This window comes from Myotis myotis, unplaced genomic scaffold (genome assembly GCF_014108235.1).
Source record: "Myotis myotis isolate mMyoMyo1 unplaced genomic scaffold, mMyoMyo1.p scaffold_m19_p_4, whole genome shotgun sequence".
NCBI classification, from domain to species: domain Eukaryota; kingdom Metazoa; phylum Chordata; class Mammalia; order Chiroptera; family Vespertilionidae; genus Myotis; species Myotis myotis.
In genome coordinates, this window is record NW_023416346.1 from 79,902,915 (window position 1) to 79,929,024 (window position 26,110).

General features: G+C 40.5%; 1 protein-coding gene across 10 annotated transcripts in view; it reads left to right on the forward strand.

The window, feature by feature from the left end:
• PHKA1 (phosphorylase kinase regulatory subunit alpha 1) overlaps positions 1 to 26,110 on the forward strand; it is a 319,188-nt gene that overhangs the window by 40,277 nt on the left and 252,801 nt on the right. The window lies entirely within an intron of this gene.

Below are 26,110 nucleotides of genomic sequence, written 5' to 3' on the forward strand. Positions count from 1 at the left end.
CACATACTGATCACCAGGGGGGCAGCTTCTGCATTGCACATCTGCCCCCTGGTGGTCAGTGTGCGTCATAGTGACTGGTCGACCAGTCAAATGGTTGACTGGTGGCTTAGGCTTTTATATATATACTAGTGGCCCGGTGCACGAAATTTGTGCATGGGGGAGGGTGTGTTCCTCAGCCTGGCCTGCACCCTCTCCAATTTGGGACCCCTCAAAGGATGTCCTACTGCCAGTTTACAGGGATCAGGCCTAAACCAGCAGTCGGACATCCCTCTCACAATCCGGGACTCCTGGCTCCTAACTGCTCACCTGCCTGCCTGCCTGCCTGATTGCCTCTAACCACTCTGTGTGCCAGCCTGCTCGCCCCCAACTGCTCGCCCCCACCCCCCGCTGTCAGCCTGCTTGCTTCCAAATGACCCCCCGCCAGCCTGATCACCCCAAACTGCCCCCCCTGCTGGCCTGCTTGCCCCTACCTTCCCTCCCCACTGGCCTGCTCATCCCCAACTGTCCCCCTGCTGGCCTGCTCACTCCAAACTGCCCACCCTGCTGTCCTGATCACCTCCAACTGACCCCCACTGATGGCCTGCTTGCCCCCAACTTGCCCCCCTGCTGGTCTGCTTACCCCCAATGGCCCCGCCCCCCACCAGCCTGATCACAACTGCCCTCCCCTCTTGGCCTCTAACTGCCTCTACCTTGGCCCGCCACCATGGCTTTGTCCAGAAGAACATCTGGAAGGTCTCCTGGAAAGTCTCCCAGTCTAATTAGCATATTACTCTTTTATTAGTATAGATATATTTGTCTGTAAATATGGTTATGATTGCAGATATTAGTAGGACCAGGTAAATTTTTCTAGAATGGGTCTTTTATTACAGATGGTTTGCCATGTATGCATTTTTTCTAAAGAAGTAAAAATTACTTTAAAAAATGTTTCAGGAAGACTTTGAGAAATTTACAGTATCTGCTTTTCTTCCAAGAAAGTTGTCACTTTTATGCCAGAGTGAGAATTATTTGTATGCTTTGTATGTCAGCATTGGGCCACTGTGATTGGGGGGCACTTAGCTTGACTTGAGAGTAATTATCTTGCTCACTGGCTGGGAGGGAGGGTGTGTGGCAGAGGAGATAAATACTCGGTTCTGGATTATTCATAGATTGCTGACTTTCTGGATTGATTGTGCAAGCCCCTCCTTTTATTGATGTCCACCTTCTGTTGACAGACATCTACCCTGGGAGAGAAATGAGATGAAACTCTCTTTCTTTTCATTGTAAAAAGCATTTGAATTCCTAAGGTATGATAAGGCCACCCAGCCACCCATAGTCAAGGTACACATTTTCATGGAGGATGTTCCCACTCTTGAATAAATTAAAACAATTTTTTTCTTTTAATTTAAACTTTCTTCTATGTTTTCTTATTACTTAAAAGCTAGTTTTTTTGAAACTGCTTCCAAAGTTTTTCAAGCTGTATATGTCCTTGAAATGAATTTATAAATAAGAACTGAGCCCGGCCGGTGTTATTCAGTGGTTTAGCATCGACCTATGAACCAGGAAGTCACAGTTTGATTCCAGGTCAGGACACATGCCCGGGTTGTGGGCTTGATCCCCAGTACAGGGTGTATAGGAGGCAGCCGATCAATGATTCTCTCTCATCATTGATGTTTCTATCTCTCTCCCTCTCCCTTCCTCTCTGAATCAGTAAGAATATATTTTAGAGAGAGAGAGAGAGAAAGAGAGAGAGAGAGGGAGAGAGAGAGAGAGAAGAGTATATATGTTTGTAAATAAGAAAACATGTATTTGATGCTCTTAGAAAGTAGTATTTTCTTTCATTAAAACTTGTGCAGTGTAGGGAACTCCATAGATTCTCTTAATTTGAAGAAAGTTAGAGGGAAAGGTACTAATTCAGAGTTCCTTGGGAAAATGTGTCACTTATATATTTTTTTATGTTTATTTTTTTAAAATCAAAATCTGAAATATTTTCTATTCAGAAAATATATTTGGATCTAAATATCTTCTATAATTTTAACCCCAAAATATCAATTTAAATATTTTAAAAATGGTTGGGATGTTTGTTTGTTTTTTAATAAGTTAGGTTACTGGAGTTCTACATGTTACTGGATCACCTGGGGTAATTTTCTGATTAGAAAATGAAGAATTATAGTCAGAGGGGAGGACATGAGAATTTTTAAAGAACATATTCAATTTACTTTAGAAGCCGAACCTCTCTTATCATGTGACTTGTTTTGTATGTTTGTTAAACTATATTATCACATAAGCATTGCTGCTATTGGGACAAACAGTGACAGTTGATTCGGGTCATTTGAACGTCCACATCTTATTTTTTTTAGTTTTATTTTTTAATATATTTTATTGATACTTTACAGAGAGGAAGGGAGAGGGATATAGAGTAAGAAACATCTATGAGAGAGAAACATTGACAAGCTGCCTCCTGCACACCTCCTACTGGGGATGTGCCCACAACCAAGGTACATGCCCTTCACCAGAATCGAACCTGGGACCCTTCAGTCCGCAGGCTGACTCTCTATCCATTGAGCCAAACCGGTTTGGCCCACTGTCTGTTTTAATTTGTCTGTTCATTTTGACTCTGTCATATGCTCAAACTTCAGTGGAAGTCATGAGAACCTATTATTTTTGCCTACTCTCTCCTTTACTTTGGAAATATTTTTTTTACTCAGAGGGACCTTAACTTTGATGTAAGGGATTGTTTCCATTGCCAACTGTTTTCTTCCTTGCCAAGTAAGATAGTTGTTGTGAACTCCTCAGTGGTGCCTTCCCTAGGATATTTGCAGATGTGGTTGGGAAAAGTCATTTCATCCCCAACCTTTGCATCTCAGGTGCTGAGGTGCCAGGGGTGCCATGGTGATCATGGGGAAGCAGGCCAGCCGGCACCCCTGGCCCCGGCCCCGGGGGGTCCAGGATTGCCGACTGGCCTGCGCCTAGGCTCTCTCTCCCTCTGATCGACAATGCAATCACCGGCTGCAGGCAGCCCGCACCCTCAGCCTGGGGTTGTTTCCTCGCCTGCCGCCAGTCTTTCCAATGGGATCACCTGCTGGGGGGTGGACAAAGGCGGCCAGCAGGGCCGCCTTTGCCCGTCCCCCAGCTCTTGCCTGCCGCCTGTGTTTCTGATCCCTTTCACCTCCCATGATTGTGCCTATGTATGCAAATTAACCGCCATCTTTGTTGGCAGTTAACCGCCATCTTGGTTGGCAGTTAATTTGCATATCGCCCTGATTAGCCAATGGGAAGCGTGTTGGAGGTATGGTTAATTACCATGTTTGTCTATTATTAGATAGGATAGACTAGAGGCCCAGTGCACGAAAATTCATGCACTCAGGAGGGTCCCTCAGCCCGGCCTGCACCCTCTCGCAGTCCAGGAGCCCTCAGAGGATGTCCAAATGATGGCTTAGGCCCACTCCCCATGGAGCAGGCCTAAGCAACAGTCTGGCCTCCCTCTGTCGGAGGTGACCAGTGGGCTGATCAGCGGCCAGCCCCGCCCTGAATCGTCCTGCTGCAGTCACAGTCACCGTTGGCCTCCCTCTGTGGGAGGCACCCCTGGCAGGCCTATCTGGGGGTAGTGAGCAGCTGGCCCTGCCCTGAATCATCCCGCTGCTGCCTGTGGCCTCTTTCTGCGGGAGGCAACTGGGCGGGCAATCAGGGGATGATGCCAGCCCCCATCGCTCTGCTGCTGGTTGCCGCTGCCCCCCCCCCATCGCCGTCCCCTCCCTCTGCCCACTGGCAAATGCTTTGTCTGTCCTGGTGCTACCTGCTTGCTGGCCCCACCCTCTACTGACCAGTCATTCCTCTGTTCAGTCAATTTGCATATTATGCTTTTATTATATAGGATTATGAACAAGGCATCTGTCTATAGGCAATTAACTTGTATTAAGGGGATTAACTTAGGAATCAGAATTTAAATGTTTACTTTTTATTATTGAATAACATACTCTTTTTGGATGTTTTTTTAAAAATACATTTTTATTGATTTTTTACAGAGAGGAAGGGAGAGGAATAGAGAGTTAGAAACATCGATGAGAGAGAAACATCTGTCAGCTGCCTCCTGCACACCTCCTACTGGGGATGTGCCCGCAACAAAGGTACATGCCCTTGGCCAGAATCGAACCTGGAACCTTTCAGTCCGCAGACCGACGCTCTATCCACTAAGCCAGTGATGGTGAACCTTTTGAGCTTGGCGTGTCAGCATTTTGAAAAACCCTAACTTAACTCTGGTGCCGTGTCACATATAGAAATTTTTTGATATTTGCAACCATAGTAAAACAATGACTTATATTTTTGATATTTATTTTATATATTTAAATGCCATTTAACAAAGAAAAATCAACCAAAAAAATGAGTTCGCGTGTCACCTCTGACATGCGTGTCATAGGTTCGCTATCACTGCACTAAGCCAAACCGGTTAGGGCTGGATGGTTTTGTTATTACTTTTAGATGCTTTACCTGAAAATGGAAAGCATAAGAATCAATATAATTCCCTTTTATTTCTCCCAAGTTGGGGAAGATAGTGAATCTAATTATATTCCGCTTGTAAATAAAACAGGACCTTTGCCAGATTTTCCTGAGGTAAGTAAATACACTTATCACAATACCACATTTTTAACATCTTAATTTCTTTATTTTCCTTTCTGGTTACTAAAGGTATTGAGTACCAAGAGCTCCTTGGTACTAAAAGCATTCAGGGTGAGAATTACCCCAGAATATTTTTCTCCTTATCTTGCATAAGTATATATTTGGTAATAAAGCCGCCTCTCAAACAAACAGTTCAGAGGCTGAATAAACTTTTCTTAAAATCATAATATGGCTACCTATATACTCCCTTCTTTTGGAAGGGTGGTTTCTCCCTGAATAAATGTACGTTTAGGTTCTACTTATTTAAATAGAATGGCAACTATAACTCCATTTCTAATATCCTTTTAATACCAACTCTGGAATATGTTTTTACAAAGCAAAAAGTGTCCAAATATTCCTTGTGATTTTTCATTTTGAGCCCAGAAAATCAGCAGAATGTACTAAAGAGGCTTATAAGAGATAGATACATTCATGCAATAAATGCCATTTGTTGGTTCCTGACTTAACATTTGATTTTCAACTCAATGAGCTGACTTTGATAAGTGCTTGGAATAAGGTGGATATTTTTATCAGGCCTTTAAGAAAGAAGTAGGAATAAGTAGATATTAAGTCAGAAAAGGGAAGGGAATAGCATGACTGTAAGCACAGACGTTTGAAAGTTACTTCTATGTTTAGAGTGAAAGATAGATCTGAAAAAATGGCAAAAGGTGAAGCTAGAAAGTTGGGGCTAGCTCTTTAAGTGCCTGTGTATTATGCTAAGTAGTTTGGATTTTATTCTAGAGTCAATAGAGAGCCACTCAAGTTAAATAGTTAGAAAGTTTTAGATGATTAACTCCAGTAGAAGGAGCATAGATTGGATGGGGAAGAAAATTAAGATGGAGGACTACGTAGAAGGTTAGTGAAAACTTTAGGCAAGAAATAATAGAGAACTCATGTAAGGCAGTTGTCTTTAGCATGAAAAAGATAGATGTGAGAGGTAATTTATTGGTAGAATAGGAAAGATTTTCATGGAAAATTTAGTAATTCTCTGTGCACCTTTAAAATACATATTTTTTTTTATTTCAGAGATGAAGGGAGAAGGAGAGAGAGATAGAAACATCAATGATGAGAGAATCATTGATTGGCTGCCTTTTGCACTTTCCCCTTCTAGGGATTGAGCCCACAACTGGGGCATGTGCCCCTACTGGGAACTGAACTGTGACTGCCTGGTTCATAGGTCAACACTCAACCACTGTGAGCCACACCAGCTGGGCCTCTGTACATTTTTGAATTCTTAAAAATCTCAACCTTTTTTAAAAGGAGAAACTTAGAAGTTGACTGCAACAGACCTTTTCCCCAGCAAAATAACCATAAATAGTGAAAATTAATTTAAAAAACCATTTATATTTACTGGAAATAGTCCTAAGGATATAGAGCAAGTAGAGAATCATTTATTCAAGGAAATCAAAATCTTGGTAAGAGCAGTGAAAAATTGTGGTATTTGGGCTACAACCTACTCCCTTCCCTGCCTCAACGCATCATGACAGAAGCAATACTCAAGGTAGATACGGGCAAGGGTACAAGCTTCTCTTTCCCCCAGTTCCCATTCTAGATCTATGAGTTCTCCCTGAGAGAGGTAGGTTGCCAGCATTCTCCCCAACCCTATGTTTCAGAAGCTGTAGTCTAGCCAAGAATAACTAAGAGGTTTGGAACTCCCTTCCTATTCCCCAGGCCCACTCATGGAGTAGAAGTTAACCCTAAGCAGAGCAGGCTCAGAATACTAGTCCTGGCCCAACTTACTAGTAGCATTGGGAGGAGAGGCAGGACATAACAGAAAGCTCCATCATCACTCTTCCCAAGAGAACTGACATTATTTGAAAAAGAGTGAAAAAGTTCAAACCTAAAGGCACTCAGAAAAAACTAGATTTTGGCTCGAAGAAATTTAGAGGAGGCTGGTAGCTCAATAGGAGTAGGAAGCTAGTCCTGGCAGTGCTTCTGGAAGGGGTTAGCTTGCAGATACCCCAGGGTCAGAACCCTGGGGTATCCAGGAGTCCCATTATAAAACCTGGAGGGCTCTGGTCGGGTAGGTCAGTAGGTTCGTACATTGTCTCAATATGCCAAGGTTGCAGGTTCAATCCCAGTCAGAGCACATACAAGAATCAACCAATGGATGCATAAATAAGCAGAATAACAAATTGATGTTTCTCTCTCTGTCTCAGTCTCTCTCTCTTCCTCCTTCCCCTTTTCTCTCAGTCTCTCAAATTAATAAACTTAAAAAAGCAACAAGCTAACCCATAGACTATCTAGAAGTTTTTACAGAGACCCTCTCTGTAAAACAGCCCTCTCTAGGGTCAGAAGAAGTACCAAAGATTGGTCTCAAAAATCACGTGAAATTGGGCCTGAATTTAATTAGATGAGACTGTGGAACAATTTATGCCTCAGGGCACTATACAATTTAGTAGAGCAATCCGCTGGTAATCAGGGGAGATAAACAACTGGGTATACAAGCAGAGGCAGACACTTAATAGATCAGAGAAAGAGACAATTGCTAAAACTGAAATACTGTCTTCCTGGGGTGACAGTGTTTATGTCCAAGGCTACACACATCCTCTGAGGAACAACATCAGAGGCTGCATACTGTGGAGAAAATAGATTTCACTGAAGTTGTCCAGCCAAGTTACTAAACAAATAAGTAAAGAAAAGCAGTCTCCATAGAGGAGAGATTATCAATATCTATAGAGTTCCTATAACCTATTATCTACATATCCAGTTTTCAAAAATGTATGAGACATACAAAGAAACAGGGAACTCTGAGCCAACACAAGAAAAAAAGCATGTAACAGAAACTGCGTCTGAGAGAAAGCATATGTTGAACTTGGGAGACAAAGATTTCTAAGCAGTTACTATAAAAATGTCCAGTAATTTAAAGGATACAATGCTTAAAGAAGTAGAGCGTATATGATGAAAGTATTCCATTGAATAAAGAATATCAATAGAGAGATAAAATGAACCAAAATGAAAATTTGGAGTTGAAAGTATGATAACTGAAATGAAAAATTCACTCTAGTGTCTTAACAGATTTGAGCTGGCAGAAAAAAAAATCAGCACACTTGAACATAGATCAAGAGAGATGATTTAGTCTGAAGAACAGAGAAAAAATAATAAAGAAAAATTAATTGAGCCCTACTAATAGGGTACCATTTATAACGCCAACTAATGTGTTGAGAGTACTACAAGGAGAGTAAGGAGAAGAAAATATATTCAAAGAAATAATGGTTGGAAACATTCCAAATTTGATGAAAAATTAGGAGCTGACTAGGCAAATTAGCAAATACAATGCGAACACTGACCTGTCTTCTTGGTAAAGAAACAAACTTATCTTTGACACACTATTACCGGGATAAATGGAAGATCTTTCATGTCTTTCTGAATAAACGAGCAAAGGCTAAGTGCCCAAAACCATAGAAATTGAACCTTGTAAAACCTATTAGATCCTTAATCTATACATCTGAGAAACTTGATGATCTCCATGTAGGAAAAAATAGAGATCAAAATCCTTCATAATGAAAATGTTAAAAACTAAAAAGAAACAGGACATCTCAAAAGCAATATGAGAAAAAGTGAGTTAACATGAACATGGGAATACAAATAAGATTGTCAACTGACTTCTCTTCAGAAAAACAAAATGGATGTCAGTAGGCAGTGAATTGATGCATTCAAAGGGCTGATAAAAAGGACTGTCAACCAAGAATCTTATATTCAGCAAAACTATATTTCAAAAATGAAGTGAAATAAAATCATTCTTAGATAGACAAAAACAGACAATTTGTTGCTAGCAGAGCTACCCTACAAGAAATGCTAAAAGAGGATTTTTTTGGGGGGACACTAAAAACATTTTTCTTTCAATTACAGTTTAAATTCAATATTATTTTGTATTAGTTTTAGGTATACAGCATAGGGGTTAGATAATAACACTTTACAAAGTGTTCCCTTGATATTTCCAGTATCCACCTGGTACCATATGTAGTTATTACCATACTAGAGGCCCGGTGCATGAAATTCGTGCAGGCGGGGGTCCCCTCAGCCCAGACTGCACCCTCTCCAATCTGGGACCCCTTAAGGGATGTCCGACTGCCAGTTTAGGCCTGATAATGAGGACATCCCTCTCACAACCCGGGACCACTAGCTCCTAACTACTCACCTGCCTGCCTGCCTGATTGCCCCTAACCACCTCTGCCTGCTGGCCTGGTTGCCCCCAACTTCCCCCCACCCCGCCAGCCTGGTTCCCCCCAACTCCCTCCCCCCACCAGCATGGTTGCCCCTTACTGCCCCCTCTGCCAGCCTGGTTGCCCCCAGCAGCCCCCCTCTGCTGACCTGTTCGCCCCTAACTGCCCCCCTGCCAGCATGGTCACCCCTTAACTGCCTCACTTGTAGGCCTGGTCGCCCCCAGTTGCCCCCCTGCTAGCCTGGTCACCCCTCACTGCCCCCCACCCCCGCTGGCCTGGTCGCCCCACACAGCCTGCTGTAATGTCATTTGGTCATCCCTCACTAACCCCCTGCCAGCCTGGTTGCCCCATGCAGCCTGCTGGTCAGTTGTTTGGTCATCCCTCACTGCCCACCCTGCTGACCTGGTCGCCTCCAACTGCCCCCCCCCAATGGCCTGGTTGCCCCTCACTGACACCCTCTGCCAGCCTGATTGCCCCCAACTGCCCCCCTGCTGGCCTGGCCTCCCCCAGCTGCCCCCACTGCTGGCCTGGTTGCCCCTCACTGCCTGCTGTTTGGTCATTTGGTCATCCCTCACTAACCCCCCTGCGGACCTGGTCGTCCCACGCAGTCTGCTGGTCGGTTGTTTGGTCATCCCTCACTGGCCACCCTGCCGGCCTGATCACCCCATGCAGCTTGCTGCTCAGTCGTTTGGTCGTCCCTCACTAACCCTCCTGCCAGCCTGTTCACCCGACTCAGCCTGGTGCTCAGTTGTTTGGTCATCCCTCACTAACCCCCCTGCCGGCCTGGTTGCCCCACGCAGCCTGGTGCTCAGTCGTTTGGTCATCCCTCACTAACCCCCCTCCCTGCCTTGTCACCCCATGCAGCCTGTTCGGTCATCGGTTTGGTCATCCATTCGGTTGCGGTGGCCCCTGGCTCTTTATATATAGAGAGTATTCCCTATGCTGTTCTTTACTTCCCTGTGACTATTTTGGTATTACCAATCTGTACTTTTCAATTCCTTCACCTTTCTGACCCAGTCCCCCAAATCCCCTCACCTGTGGCAAGATTCTTAATACTGAAATCAGTTGACCCCAAATAGTATTTGGAATCCCCACCGTATAACAGACCACTGGTAAAAGAAATTATAAAATAAAATAAAATTTCATTTTCTTATCTTAACTAATCTCAAAAATCTGTTGTATAAAATAATATCATTGTATTGTTGGGCCTGTAATATATAAAAATGTAATATATTTGATAATAACAGAACTAAGGAGGTGGGTGGAAACAAAGCTATACTGAATTAGGGAAATTATACCAAATGGTAACTCAAATCCACAGGAACAAATAAAGAGAACCAGAAATTGTAAATTCAAATGTTAATATAACAATATAACTATATATAACTATATAACTATATATGTATATATATATTTCTCTCCTCTCAGAGTCTTTAAAAGATATGAACTTATATAAAGTAATAATTATAAGTGTATTTTTGAGTTTGTAACATACACACATGTAAAAGTATTTAGAAAGATATATCATGCCCACCACACCCATCAGAAAGCTAGAGTAACTAAACTAATCTCAGAAAAAATAGACAAAGAAATGTGTTGAAGAGGGACATTTAATATTGATTTCAGAGAGGAAAGGAGAAGAAGAGAGAGATAGAAGCATCAATGATGAGAGAGAATCATTGATCAGCGGCTTCCTGCATGCCCATTACTAGGGGTCTAGCTTGCAACCTGAGCATGCGCCCTGACCAGGAATCGAACCAGGACCTCCTGATTTATAGGTCGATGCTTAACCACTGAGCCACGGAGGCTGGATGGAGAGGGACATTTTAGAATGGTGAAAGGATCACTCCATTGGTAAGGTATAATAATTATAAATATATAAGCATTTAACACTAAGCCCCCAAAATACATGAAGGAAAACCTGTCAGAATTAAAGGCAGGTTTAACAAAATAGTTGGAGACTTCAATACTCCACTAGGAGCATGAAACAACTAGGCAGAAGATCAACCAGGAAATAGAAAACTTAATGCAACTAGACCTACAACAACAGAATACATATTCTTCCCAAGTACACTTGGAACATTCTCTAGGATATACTATGTGGTAGGCTGCTGCAACCTTTTAAGTGGGGGTTCAGAATCTGAAGAAGGAGCCCGCCCACAAATGAAAATACTATACAAGAAATATGAATTTAGAAGGCATTGGGGGCAGGGGTGTCTCTTTTCTGGCCAGTCTGCTTTTTATTTACTTAAATACACATTTGCCCTTTAGCAATGCATACAAGCATATCAAAGGTAAAGTTTGGTAAACAGTACCAGTAAAGGATAATCAGGTTAGAGCATTATCTTCAGCCATTGAGCCCACAGCAGGGCAATATTATGCTGATTTTCAGCCCTGCTGAATATCAAAGTCCATTGGCCTTCCAATGGGTCTTTTTGCATTAATATGCTAACTGCTGTTGTTTTTAGCCTCTGGCAGTAGGCCATAAAACAAGCCTCAATAAATTTAAAAGTATTCAGATCACACAAAGTATCGTCTATGACCAAAATGGAATGAAATTTGAAGTAAGTAACAGAAAGAAATTTGGGAAATTCACAAATATGTGGAAATTAAACAGCAGGCTCCTAATCAGTGGGTTAAAGAAGAATCACAAGAGAAATTAGAAAAACCGAGCTGAAGGAAAAGTACTACACAACTTCCCAAACTCACGAGAATCGGGGAAAGCAGTGTTCAGAAGGGAGTTCATATCTGTAAATGCCTATATATTAAAAAGACCTCAAGTCAGTAATTTAACCTTTCATCTTAAGGCACTGAGAAAAGAAGAGCAAACTAAACCCAAAGTATGCAGAAGGAATGAAATAATAAACCTAGAGCAGAAATTAATAACATAGAGAAAGAAACAATAGTAGAAAACATCAGCAAAATCAAGTTTGTTCTTTAAAAAAATCAATAAAATTAGCAAACCTTTAGATAGACTGACCAAGAGAAAAAGAAAGTCAATTAAGTTTACTAAAATCAGGAATAAAATAGTAAGATATCACTAGAAACCTTCAGAAATATAAAGAATTAATATTGTGAACAAAATGTTTACCAACGATTTAGATAACTTTAGTGAAATGGACAAATTACTAGAAAGATACAAACTACTGAATCTTAAGAAGAAAAGGAAACCTGAATAAATATATCATAATGAAAATGATAGAAATAGTAATATAAAAAGAAAAGCCAAGGGCCAGATAGCTTTACTGATATATTTTACAAATATTTAAAGAAGAATTAATATTAGTTTTTTACAAACATTTCAAAAAATAGAAGAGGAAGCAACATTTGTAAATTCATTCTATGAGGTCAGTATTACTCTGACACCAAAACCAGACAAAGGCATCACAAGAAAACAAAACTATAGACCAATATATTTTTTTTAAACTGATTTCCAAGTAAGGTCATGCTCGCGGGTACTGGGTGAACATAAATTTTAGGGAGGGGACACTATTGAGTACAGTACAGTTCTTTTTTGTTTCAGCATCCAACCAGGGTACCACATTGCATTTAATTGTTATGTCTCCTTATTCTTCTCTGGTCTGTTATAGTTTCTTAGTCTTACCTTGTTTTTCATGACCTTGACAGTGTTCTTGAGGAGTGCTAGCCAGTTATTCTGTAGAACGTCTGGATTTATCTGATGTTTTTTCTCATAATTAGTATGGGCTTATAGGTTTTGGGGAAGAATACCACAGAAGTGATGTTCCTTTGTGAGTTGGCCTTTAACCTCAGTCTCCAGAGCTTAGATTTTAGTTATAAATCCTATAAATATAAAGATTTCTGAGAGTCAGCTATGAGCTTACTCTTTTAGCTCTCCTGTGCGGCTTGCATAGCCTGGACATACAATTGGAGACAGTAAATATGCAGAATGTCTTGCTTGTCCCCACGCCATCTCAATCACCTTTTCCACAAGTGGGGATTGGCAGTCTTCCCTTCCTTATATACAGAACAAACCTACCACATTGCGAATGTTAATTTACATTTTTTTTGGGGGGGGTTCCATCAATATATCAAATGCTATTGCAAACACTGGCAGCCTTAAAATCCAAAAGGCAGGAAAACAGAGGTCACCTGCAGAAAGGTGAGCCACACACAGACTGCTCAGCTCATCAGGGCCCAGGTGAACTGACAGGAAGGAAGGCTGGAACTTGCTCTTCATTTGTAGAAGGTGGATTATGTGGATTCCAGTCCTCCCTTGAATATTTTTTAAAATTTCTTTATTGGTTAAGGTATTGCAAATGTGTCCTCATCCCCCCATTAACCCCCAATCTCCCCCCACCCCCACTTGCTGGGGTCCAACCCCAGCAGGTCCAGGGGTCCCCAAAGGTGTGGACAGAGTCGGCGAAGAAGGAATGACACAGAGACAACGTTCAGTTGATCAACAGCCTAGCCAGGATCTCTAGCCAAGTTCTGGTCAGGATCTCCAGCGAAGTTCTGGTTAGGCTCTCCAGCCAGGTTCTGTGTCCATGTTCTCTTACTAGGTTCTCCAGCCAGGTTCTCCAGCCAGGTTCTGTAGCCATGTTCCCTTGCTAGGTTCTGTCCAGGTTCTCCAGCCAGGTTCGGTCACCAGATTCTAGTCAGGTTCTCTTGCCATGTTCTATCCAGGTTCTTCAGCCAGGTTCTCTCGCTAGGTTCTGTGTCTAGGTTCTGTTGCCAGTTTCTGTCCAGGATCTTTTGCCATGTTCTGTCTCTAGCGAAGGTCTTCTGTCTCTAGTTTCTGTGTAGGTTCTGTGTGTAGGTTCTATCTCTCTTGGTTCTGTCTTCTAAGTTCTGTGTTCTGCTGTCTTATTACATCTGTATTTATACTAGTTGATTCAATCCTATCAATCTCTATTACAAAGGTTAGGGCGTTTCTTATCTCCATTCCAGGGAGTAAAGATTATGTAGCTTAAGCATGATTGTTCGTAGTTAAAGTGATTAATTACCCACCTGGCACTAGTTAAGAGGTTTTATTCCCTCCCTAACTTCAGGGGAAAATCTCTACCTGGGGAAACAACCTTTCTCAGAGACCTTGGTTAAAACACATAGTACCAAGAAGGTGAGAAAACATATTAAGAACAGTATGCCATATATGCCAGGTCCCTTGAAACAGCAAGCATGGACCGGCTCCCGGCACCCACTCATTTTCCCATCCCCCTGTTGTCCATGTCCATTGGTTAGGCTTATATGCATGCATACAAGTCCTTTGGTTGAGCTCTTTCCCTTACCCCCACCCTCCCCTACTTTCCCTCTGGGGATTGATAGTCTGATCGCTGTTTCTCTGTCTTTGGATCTGTCCCTGTTCATCAGTCTGTGTGGTTCTCTATATTCCACAAATGAGTGAGATCATGTGGTATTTATCTTTCTCTGACTGGCTAATTTCACTTAGGATAATGCTCTCCAGTTCCATCCATGCTGTTGCAAATGGCAAGAGTTCCTTCTTTTTTACCGCAGCGTAGTATTCCATTGTGTAGATGTACCACAGTTTTTTAATCCACTCATCTGCTGAAGGGCACTTAGACTGTTTCCAGATCTTAGCTATGGTGAATTGTGTTGCTATGAACATAGGGGTGCATATATCCTTTCTGATTGGTGTTTCTGGTTTTTTGGGATATATTCCTAGCAGTGGGATCACTGGGTCAAATGGGAGTTCCATTTTTAGTTTTTTGAGGAAACTCCATACTGTTTTCCACAGTGGCTACACGAGTCTGCATTCCCACCAGCAGTGCAGAAGGGTTCCTTTTTCTCCACATCCTCTCCAACACTTGTTGTTTGTTGGTTTGTTGATGATAGCCATTCTGGCAGGTGTGAGGTGATACCACATTGTTGTTTTGATTTGCATCTCTCATATAATTAGTGACTTTGAGCATGCTTTCATGTCTTTCGGCCTTCTGTATGTCCTCTTTCAAAAAGTGTCTATCTAGGTCCGTGGCCCATTTTTTGATTGAATTGTTTATCTTCCTATTGTTAAGTTGCATTAGTTCCCTGTAAATGTTGGAGATTAAACCCTTATTGGTGATATCGTTGGCAAATATATTCTCCCATGCAGTGGGCCTTCTTGTTGTTTTGTTGATGGTTTCCTTTGCTGTGCAAAAGCTTTTTATTTTGATGTAGTCCCATTTGTTTATTTTCTCTTTAGTTTCCATTGCCCTAGGAGCAGTATCAGAGAAGAAATTCCTTTGCATATGTTTGCGATTTCACTGCCTGTGGATTCCTCTAGTATTTTTATGGTTTCCCGTCTTATGTTTAAGTCTTTTATCCATTTTGAGTTGATTTATTATGTATGGTGTGAGTTGGTGGTCTAGTTTCATCTTTTTGCATGTATCTGTCCAATTTTCCCAACACCATTTATTGAAGTATTGTCTTGACTCCATTGTATGCTCTTGCCGCCTTTGTCGAATATTAATGGGGGATAGTGGTTTGGGTTGATTTCTGGATGCTCTATTCTATTCCATTGGTCTATATGTCTGTTCTTGTGCCAGTACCATGCTGTTTTAAGAACAGTGGCTTTGTAATACAGCTTGATATCTGGTATTGAAATTCCACGTACTTTGTTCTTCCTTCTCAGGATTGCTGTAGCTATTGGAGGTCTTTTTTTATTCCAGATGAATTTTTGGAGCATTCGATTTAGATCTGTGAAATATGCTGTTGGTAATTTAATGGGGATTGCATTGAATCTATAGATTGCTTTGGGTAATATGGACATTGTGATGATGTTGATTCTACCAATCCATGAACATGGTATGTTCTTCCATCTGTTTATGTCTTCCTCTATCTCTTTTTTCAGTGTCCTGTAGTTTTTCGCATATAAGTCTTTTACCTCCTTAGTTAAATTTATTCCTAGTATCTTAATTTTTTTGGTGCAATGGTAAGTGGGATTGCTTTTTTACTCTCACTTTCTGTAAGTTCACTATTGGTGTAAAGAAATGCCATAGATGCCGAAACCGGTTTGGCTCAGTGGATAGAGCGTCGGCCTGTGGACTGAAGGGTCCCAGGTTCGATTCTGGTCAAGGGCATGTACCTGGGTTGCGGGCACATCCCCGGTGGGGGATGTGCAGGAGGCGGCTGGTCGATGTTTCTCTCTCATCGATGTTTCTGACTCTCTATCTCTCTCCCTTCCTCTCTGTTAAAAATCAATAAAATATATTAAAAAAAAAAAGAAATGCCATAGATTTCTTTGCATTAATTTTGTATCCTGCTACATTACCAAATTCATTTATTAAGCCTAATAATATTTTGATGGAGTCTTTAGTGTTCTCTATGTACAGTATCATGTCATCTGCAAGTAAGGACAGTTTTACTTCTTTTCCAATTTGGATGCCTTTTATTTCTTCTTCTTGTCTGATTGCAAGGACTAGTACTTCCAGTACTATGTTGAACAGAAGTAGTGAGAGGGGGCATCCCTGTCTTGTTCCTGTTTTTAGGGGAAATGGTTTTAGTTTTTGCCCATTGATTATGATGTTGGCTGTGGGTTTGTCATATATGGCTTTTATTATGTTGAGGAATGATCCCCCTATTCCTACCTTGCTGAGAGTTTTTATCAAGAAAGGGTGTTTGATTTTGACAAATGCTTTTTCTGCATCAATTGATATGACTTTGTGGTTTTTACCTCTCAATTTGTTTATGTCATGTATCACGTTTATTGATTTGCGGATATTGTACCAGCCTTGCATTCCTGGGATAAATCCTACTTGGTAATGGTGTATGATCTTTCTGATGTACTGCTGGATCCAATTTGCTAGGATATTATTGAGGATTTTGGCATCTATGTTCATGAGGGATATTGGCCTGTAATTCTCTTTCATTGTGTTGTCTTTCTCTGGTTTTGGTATTAGGGTGATTCTGGCTTCATAGAATGAGCTTGGAAGTGTTCCTTCCTCTTGAATTTTTTGGAATAGTCTGAGGAGGATAGGTTTTAGTTCTTCCTTGAATGTTTGGTAAAACTCCCCTGTGAAGCCATCTGGCCCCGACTTTTGTTAGCTGGAAGCTTTTTGATGACTCCTTCAATTTCTTCCATAGTTATCAGCCTATTGAGATTTTTAGAATCTTCCTGATTGAGTTTTGGAAGGTTGTTTTTTTCTAAGAATAAGTCCATTTCCTCCAGGTTGTGTAGTTTGTTGGAGTAGAGTTGTTCACAGTATTTTTTAACAATCCTTTGTATTTCTGTGGGGTCTGTTGTTATTTCACCTCTTTCATTTCTGATTTTGTTTATTTGGGTCCTCTCTCTTTGCTTCTTGGTGAGCCTGGCTAGAGGTTTGTCAATCTTGTTTATCCTTTCAAAGAACCAGCTCTTGGTTTTGTTGATCTTTTGTATTGTTTTTTTGGTCTCTGTCCTTTATCTCCACTCTGATCTTTATTATTTCTTTCCTTCTGTTTACACTGGGCTTTTCTTGTTACTCTCTTTCTAACTCTTTGAGTTGTAGGGTTAAGTAATTTATTATCGTTGTTTCTTGTTTTTTGCAGTAGGCTTGTAGAGCTATGAACTTCCCTCTCAGGACTGCTTTCATTGTTTCCCATAGGTTTTGGATTGTTGTGTTTTCATTGTCGTTTCTTGCCATGATTTTTTTTATTTCTTCTTTGATCTCTCTGGTAATCCATCCATTGTTTAGTAGCATGCTATTTAGTCTCCATGTGTTTGATTTTTTGGATTGTTTTTATTGTAGTTGATTTCCAGTTTTATGGCATTGTGATCTGAGAAGATACTTGGTATGATTTCTATCTTCTTGAATTTGAAGAGACTTTGCCCGTGACCCAATATATGTTCTATCTTTGAAAATGGACCATGTGCACTTGAGAAGAATGTATATTCTGTGGCTATGGGATGAAATGTTCTGAAGATGTCAATTAATTCCATCTGATCTAGTGAGTCATTTAGGATTGGTGTTTCTTTGCTGATTTTTTGTTTAGAGGATTTGTCCAATGGTGATAGTGGGTGTTAAAGTCCCCTACTATGATTGTATTGCTGTCAATCTCTCCCTTGATCCCCTCCAGAAGTTTTCTTATGTATTTGGGTGCTCCTATATTGGGTGCATATATGTTTACCAGAGTTATTTCTTCTTGTTGGATTGCTTCCTTTAGTATTATGAAGTGGCCATCCTTATCTCTTTTTATGTTCTTCACTTTGAGATCTAATTTGTCAGGTATAACTATTGCTACCCCAGCTTTTTTTTCATTTTCATTCGCCTGAAAAACCTTTTTCCATCCCTTCACCATCAGTTTGCGTGCATCTTTTTTTTCTGAGGTGGGTTTCCTGTAGACAGCAGATATTTGGGTCACGTTTTCTTATCCACTCAGTTACCCTATGTCTTTTGATTGGGGCATTTAATTCATTTATATTTAAAGTTATTATTGATAGATACTTGTTTGCCACCATTTTTATTCTTTACCCTTGTGTTCCTTCTTCATATCCCATTTTTTCTTTTTACAGCAGACCCGTTAGCATTTCTTGCATTGCTGGTTTGGTGGTAATAAACTCCCGTAGTCCTTTTTTGTCCATGAAGCTCCTGATTTCACCCTGAGTTTTGATTGATAGCCTTGCTGGGTACAGTATTCTTGGATTCAGACCCTTCCTTTGCATGACTTCGTATATTTCATTCCATTCCCTTCTTGCCTGATGCGTTTCTGTTGAGAAATCAGTCGCTAGTCTGGTGAGGTGTCCTTTGTAGGTAACTTTCTGTCTTTCTCTGGCTGCTTTTAAGATTCTTACTTTGTCGTTGGTGTTTGCCAATTTAATTATAATGTGCCTTGGTGTCGGTCTTTTGGGATTCATTTTGTTTGGGCCTCTATGAGCTTCTTGGATTTGTGTGAGGTTTTTCTTCCCAATATCAGGGAAGTTTTCTTTCATTATTTTTTCAAACAGGTTTTCTATTCCTTGCTCAGTTTTCTCTCCTTCTGGCACCCCTATTATGCATATTTTGTTTCGTTTTGTTTTGTCTCAAAGTTCCCTTAGGCTCTCCTCCTGCTTTTTAATTTTTTTTATAGAAGCTGCTCTGCTTGGGTATTTTTTCCTACCTTGTCTTCTAGCTCACTGATGCAGTCCTCTGCTTCTTCTAGTTTACTGTTGATGCTTTCTATTGAGTTCTTTATAGCAGTGATGTCATTTTTCATTTCTTCTTGGTTCTTCTTCATTTCCTTTTGGTTCTTACACATATTTTTGAATTTGTCTTCCATTCTTTTCATCCACCTTATGACCATTTCTCTGAATTCTTGTTCTGACAGGTTGCTTTCCTCCATTTCCTCCATTATTTTACTTCCTTTTCTGGTGATTCCTGTATTTCTTTCATATGCAGGCTGTTTCTTTGTGTCCCCATAATCTCTCTTTTCCAGGTGTTTGGTTATGTAGTTCTCTCTCTGCTGCGTTGATTTGAAGGCACAAAATACAACACAAAGGCACAAAGCACAAGGCACTGAACACAAATATATTTATGATACTAATAACCCCAAATAAAGGTGACCGCCAGACCAAAGAGAATCAGGGGATAAGGAAGAAAGAAGAGAGAAAGAATAAAGAGGAAGAAAGAAGGGAGAAAGAAAAAAGAGAAAAAAAGAAGAAAAAAGGATTGCAAAAATGAAATTGGGAAAAGGAAAAAAAAGTAAGAGAGAAAAGAACAAGAATTAAATAGAAGAGGGGATGAAACTATATGTGGAGAAAACTCCAATGGAACAGCCACTAATCCCAACAAATTCCAGCAACACAATATAAACTACAAACAACCGTTGATATCAAGTGAGGCGAGGGAAAACAGGAGCAAAAAATAAATAAATAAATAAAATAACCAGAAAAGAAAAAAAAAACAAACAAACAGAAAAATAGAAAGAAAAAGCAAAACAATCTCACAGATAAGTAGTTAAAAAACCCAATATACTGAACAGTCAAGTAAACAACAACCAAATGATAGAGAGAGAAAAAAATTTGGATAGTGAAAAAAGAAGAGAGAGAGGTGTATATGGATATAGAGCAGGAGATTGGAAATTAGATATATAACTAGGGTGAAATTTTAACAGGGAGTAAAAAGAAAGAATAGGGAAAATCTAAAGCAGGAATAGGGTAAGAGAAACAGGACAACAAAAGGGGAAAAGTGAGGAGGAGAGTTTTGGTGTAAAGGTAAAGTTGAGGTAGAGGAAAATGATGTTAAAGGAAAGATGAAAATAGAATTTAGAACACTAATCCCAAAATAAGACAGAGAAAATATAATGACACTTTAAAAAAAGGTAAAATGGTAGTAGTAATAATACTGGTTAAAAAATAAAAATGTAGTAATTGAAAAGTTAAAATCAGGTGATTAAAAAAGAAAAAAAAATAGTTTCTTAAGTAAAAGGTGAAAAAAAATAAAATAAAATAAAAATAAATAAAAATGTGCAGTAGTGAAGGTCCTTCAGGTCCTTTTTTCTTCTGTTTGACATGCCTTTGTCCTGTCAGGTATTCAGGAGAGTGTTGAAGTTCCCTGCAATACACCGTTCCTCCCTAGGCCAATAATTTTTATGAATATGTATTTTTAAATCCTAAACAAAATACTAGCAAACTGAATTCAGCAATATATAAAAAGGATTATACACATTAACCAAGTAATATTTATCCCAATAATGCAAAGTTGTTTTAACATCTGAAAATTAATTACTGTAATGCATCATGTCAATGGAATAAAAGAAAAATCTATACATTCCTCTCATTAGACACAGAGAAAGCATCCTATATAATAAAGGCGTAGGTGGCATGACGCACTCACATGACATCATCACAAGATGGCTGCCACAAGACGGCCACGCATACAGTAGAGGTGGGGCCCAGCGGCCGCTCTGCATGGTGAGTCCTGGGGATCCTGCGGCTCTGCACAGCACGGAGGAGCCCAGTCCCGGCATCTCCACTGCCTTGTGCAGAGGAGGCGGGTTCTAGAGGAGGAGGTGGGTTGTGGCAGGGGAGGACAGTTGTGGGCGATCAGGCCAGCAGGGGAGTGATTAGGCATCAATCAGACCATCAGGGGAGCAGTTAGGGGGCGATTAGGCTGGCAGGCAGAAGCAATTAGGGGCAATCAGGCAGGCAGGCAGGCAAGCGGTTAGGAGCCAATGGTCCCGGATTGTGAGAGGGATGTCCGACTGCCAATTTAGGCCCGATCTCGCAGGGGTCCCAGATTGGAGAGGTTGCAGGCTGGGTTGAGGGACACACACACACCCTTGCATGAATTTTGTGCACCAGGCCTCTAGTTAATAATAAAAGCACTCAAAAAACAAGCAAGGGAATGTCTTCAACCTGATAAAGAGCATCTACAAAACCCACAGCTAACATAATATTTAATAGTTTTTTAATATTTGCTTTACTCCCCAATGTAAGAACTAGACAAGGATGTCAATTTCTTCTCACTTGTATTTAGTGAAAAGTTTTGGCTGGGGCAAATAGGCAATAAAAAGAAATAAAAGATTTCATATAAAGGAAGAAGTTTAACTCTCTACATTTGTAGATGATAAGGTCTCATATATAGAAATATTAAGGAGTCCACTTAAATATACAAATTCAGGAAGGTAACTGGGTAAATATCAATGTGCAAAAATCAATTTTATTTCTATACACTAGAAATAAACCAAAAATTAAATTAAGAAAACAATTTCTATTTACAATATTATCAAAATGAAATACTTAGACATAAATTTAACAAAAGTAGTATAAAACTTATACTTTAAAGCTATAAAATGTTGAAAAAATTAAAGATCTAATTAAATGAACAGACATCCACTGTTCATGAATTACAAGACGTATTAAAATGGCAACATTCCCAAAATAGATCTATAGATTTAACAGAATTCTTATAAAAGTCCCAGCTGTCTTAAGACTCCACAGAAATTGACAAGCTGATCCAAATATGCAAATGGAAATTCAAGGGACCTAGAATGGACAAAAATTTTTTGAAAAAGAACAACAAAGTAGGATGATGGGCACTTTTTTATTTTAAAACTTATTACAAAGCCACAGTTATTTAAACAGTGTGGTGATAGACATATAGAGTAACAGATTTGATAGTCCAAAAGTAAACCATCATTTATGGTCAGTTGATTTTTAACAAGGGTTCCAAGGGAAATGATGGTCTTCTCAACAAATGGTGCTAGGAAAACTGGATATCTGCATACAAAAGAATGAAATTGGAATTCTTCCTCACACCATAGACAACTCAAAAATGAATCATAGACTGAAATATTTGTAAAAGGAAAACTAAAATGATTAATCTGCTAGGGCTTCCATAACAGAATACCACAGAACCGGTGGCTTAAGTAACAGAAATTAATTTTCTCACGGTTCTGAAGGCTGGACATCCAAGATCAAGATGTTGGCAGGACTGGTTTCTGGTGAGCTCCTTAGCTTTGGTTTGCAAACAGCTGCCTTCCTTGCTGTGTGATTACCAGTCCTTTTCTTCTGTCTCCTCTTATAAGGATACCAGTTCTTATTGTTTTAGGGCCTTACCCTTGTGACCTCATTGAAACTGAATTGCCTCCTTAAAAGGCTTATCTCCAAATACAGTCACATTGAAGGTTAAGGCTTCAATGAACTTGATGGGTAAGGGACACAATTTAGTTCATAAACAAACACTTAGGAAACTACAGGAAAAAATCTTCCCTGACCTTGGGTTAGACAAAGCCCTGTTAGATATGACACAAAAAGCATAAGCAACGAGAGGAAAAATAAATAAATTGGACTTTGTCAAATTAAGAACTTTTGTGCTTCAGAGGACCACTTGCAATAAAGTAAAAAACCAAAAAAAAAAAAAAAACCCAACCAAAATATGGTAGAATATATTTGCAAATTATTTATCTGATAAGGGACTTGTATCTAAAATATATTAATAACTCGCCCTAGCTGTTTTGGCTCAGTGGAAAGAGTGTTGGCCCATGATTGAAGGGTCCCAAATTTGATTCTGGTGGGGGCACATGCCTTGGTTGCAGGCTCGATCCCCAGCCCTGGTCTGAACGCATGCGGGAGGCAACCAATTTATGTGTCTTACTCACATTGATGTTTCTCTGTCTCCCCCCTCCCTTCCACTCTCTCTTAAAAATCAATGGAAATATATCCTTGGGTGAGAATTAACAAAAAAATAAAATAAAATATATAAAGAACTCTCACATCTCAATACTAAAAAAATAATTTAAAATGGGCAAATAACCCAAATTGACATTTCTCTAAGGATATTAAAAAGACTGATAAGTACATGAAAAAGAACACCTGAATATCAATAATCACTATGAAAATGCAGATTAAAATCTTAATGAGAGAGTGATGTCAGAGTAATGGCAGTGTGAGAGATTCCCTTGGTCTTTCCTCCTGAAATTTCAACAACTTGATCAAGTATAACTCAACAAAGGATTCCCTGTCATCATACACGCATACCTGAGAGATCCACGCATTGAAATATCTAAAGGTAGGCAAACAGGAACAAACACAGGAGGTGAGAAAGGTGGAGATCTCAAACTGGCTACAGACATAGACCTGCACCTGGGAGCTTGCAGTGGGCTCGGCCCTGAGAGGAGCGGAAGCAGCTTTCTTTGTCGAGAAAGAAGAGAGAATCTCCATGGGTACTCCAGCAAGAGGGAGTGCTGAGCCATCCAAGAGACTGTGACAAGGACACAAGGCAGGGGTTCTGCTGTGGCTGTCACCTGTTCCGTGGTCAGTGTTCCAAACAAAGAAATGGAGCCACAGAGCCCTGCTACCCCTTAGGTTCCCAAACTCGCCTGTGGTTGCCCTTGGTATTGGGTTGAAGAGCATATTATCTGCAAACTGAGAATCATTACCACAAAATCAATATTTTCCTCTGTGACTGATCCATGATTGGGGCACTTGTGCGGGGAACCCGTGGGAAGTCCAGAGTTACCATTACTGAGAGGGCAAAATAAACCCCACTCACAAGCAGCGCAGCAAGGTTAGCTTTGGGACTTCACAGACCTAAAAAACTTGTGATTCAGTACAGTCTCTGGGAAAATAGTAGAAATACCTCTTTATTGACATCTGATAGAGAAAATGCAACACATAGATGCCTAGACAGAGAACGATCCCATCAAATACCATGAATAAGCAAGGCAGTGAAGCAGCTCAGAAAGAAAATGAAAAATCTCCAGAATACAATCTGGAACACAGGGAAATATGTGATATAAATGACAGAGAGTTCAACATTGCAGTTCTGAAAATACTCAATGAGACATAAGAAGATACTGACAGGCAATTTTATGCACTTAGCAAATTAATGAACAAAATGAGTACTTTACCAAAGATATTGAAACTTTAAAAAAGAATCAAACAGAAAACCTGGAAATAAAGCATTCAGTTTAGGAGACCAGGAGTGAACTGAGCATAGGAAACAGAGCCAACCAGACGGAGGAAGGAATTAGTGATATCGAAGATAGGACTATAGAAATGGCTCAGAGGGAAGAAGAGAAAGATTGGAGCATAAAAATGACAAAAAAGAGAGAGCTCTACAAGAGATATTTGGCTACATCAGAAAAAGCAATCCTATATAAGAGAAGAGAAACATGCAAATTAACTGTCCCTCCACTACACTCACCAGCCAATCAGTGAGTATGCAAATTAACCTGACAAAGATGGCGGTTAATTTGCATACACAGGTGTCAAGCGCCCCAGGAGGCGATGGAGGCCGCAGGCTCCCAGGACCATTGCTGGCCCGGGAGGCGAGGCCTGCTGCGCCAAGCCATGCCCATGAGCTCCCGGGACCTTCGCCGACCCCAGGAGGTGAGGCCATAGCCATGCCCACAGGCTCCCGGGACCTTGCCGGTGGAGAGCAGAGTGGGAGAGCAGGCAGAGAGTGGGTTTGGAGGACTTGACAGGGCAGGAGACCGCTGGACATAGAGCAGAGCCAGAGAGAGGGCGGCTTGGAGGGTGTGGCTCCCTCTGTCACCCAAGCTTCCTCATCACAGCTGTGGAAACTGACAGCAGGGAGGAGGAAGTCCCTCCCCCACAGAATCAGCCAGAATCAGCCTTTGGTCAGACAGCTCTCAGCGGCCTGACAACCAGGACTCTCATTCACCTGCATCTTAGACCATGACGATAGAGAGGTGGGACTATGTCTAAAGAACATCTGTTGACACAGTGTAGCTCTGCAGCCAAAAGATGCTGGTGTTATCGACAGAAAGTGTCTGCAGAGCAGTGTGCATCTGATCTTGAAAGAAGGCAGTGCCTGCGACAGGATGTATCTGAACACCAGCTACTGGAAAAACGTCGCTCTGATGCCGAAAAACACTGGCGTTATCGACAGAAAATGTCTAAAGACCAACGTGCCTTTGAAGTTGAAAGAAGGCAGTGGCAATAACAGAATATGTCTAAAGAACAGTCTTCAACAAGTACTACCAATACTGGTAGGAACTGCCTTCTCAGCGAAAATGGAGTACTTGAGGATGCAATCCTCAAACATAGTTGTGGTGGAATGACTGTTCGATGTGAATTTTGCCTATTACTAAATTTCTCTGATGAAAAACCATCCAATGGGAAATTTACTTGATGTTGTAGCAAAGGGAAAGTCTGTCCAAATGATATACATTTTCCAGATTACCCAGCATATTTAAAAAGATTAATGACAAATGAAGGTTCTGATAATAAAAATTTCATGGAAAATATTCGTTACATAAATAGTTCTTTTGCTTTTGCTTCCATGGGTGCAAATATTGCATCGCCATGAGGATATGGGCCATACTGTTTTAGAATACACAGACAAGTTTATCACCATACTGGAACTTTACATCCTTTGGATGGTGTTTCTCGGAAGTTTGCTCAACTCTATATTTTGGATACAGCCGAAGGTACAAGAAAACCAGGGCTGCTCAGAAAGACTCATGATCAACATCAAAAACCTCATGCATGAAATAAGTGAATTAACAAAATCATACAAGATGCTACATGAGGTAGAAAAGGAAGCCCAATCTGAAGCAGCAGCAAAAGGTATTGCTCCCACAGAAGTAACAATGGCAATTAAATACAAGCATAACAGTGACCCAGGTAGATATAATTCTCCCCGTGTAAAGGTTGCTGTCATATTCAGAAACGAAGATGGAGAACCTCCTTTTGAAAGGGACTTGCTCATTCATTGTAAACCAGATCCCAATAATCCAAATGCCACTAAACTGAAACAAATTAATATCCTGTTTCCTACATTAGATGTAATGACATATCCTATTCTTTTTCCACATGGTGAAAAAGGCTGGGGAACAGATATTGCATTAAGACTCAGAGACAACAGTGTAATTGGCAATGATACTAGACAAAATGTAAGGACACGTGTCATACAAATGCAGTATTATGGATTTTA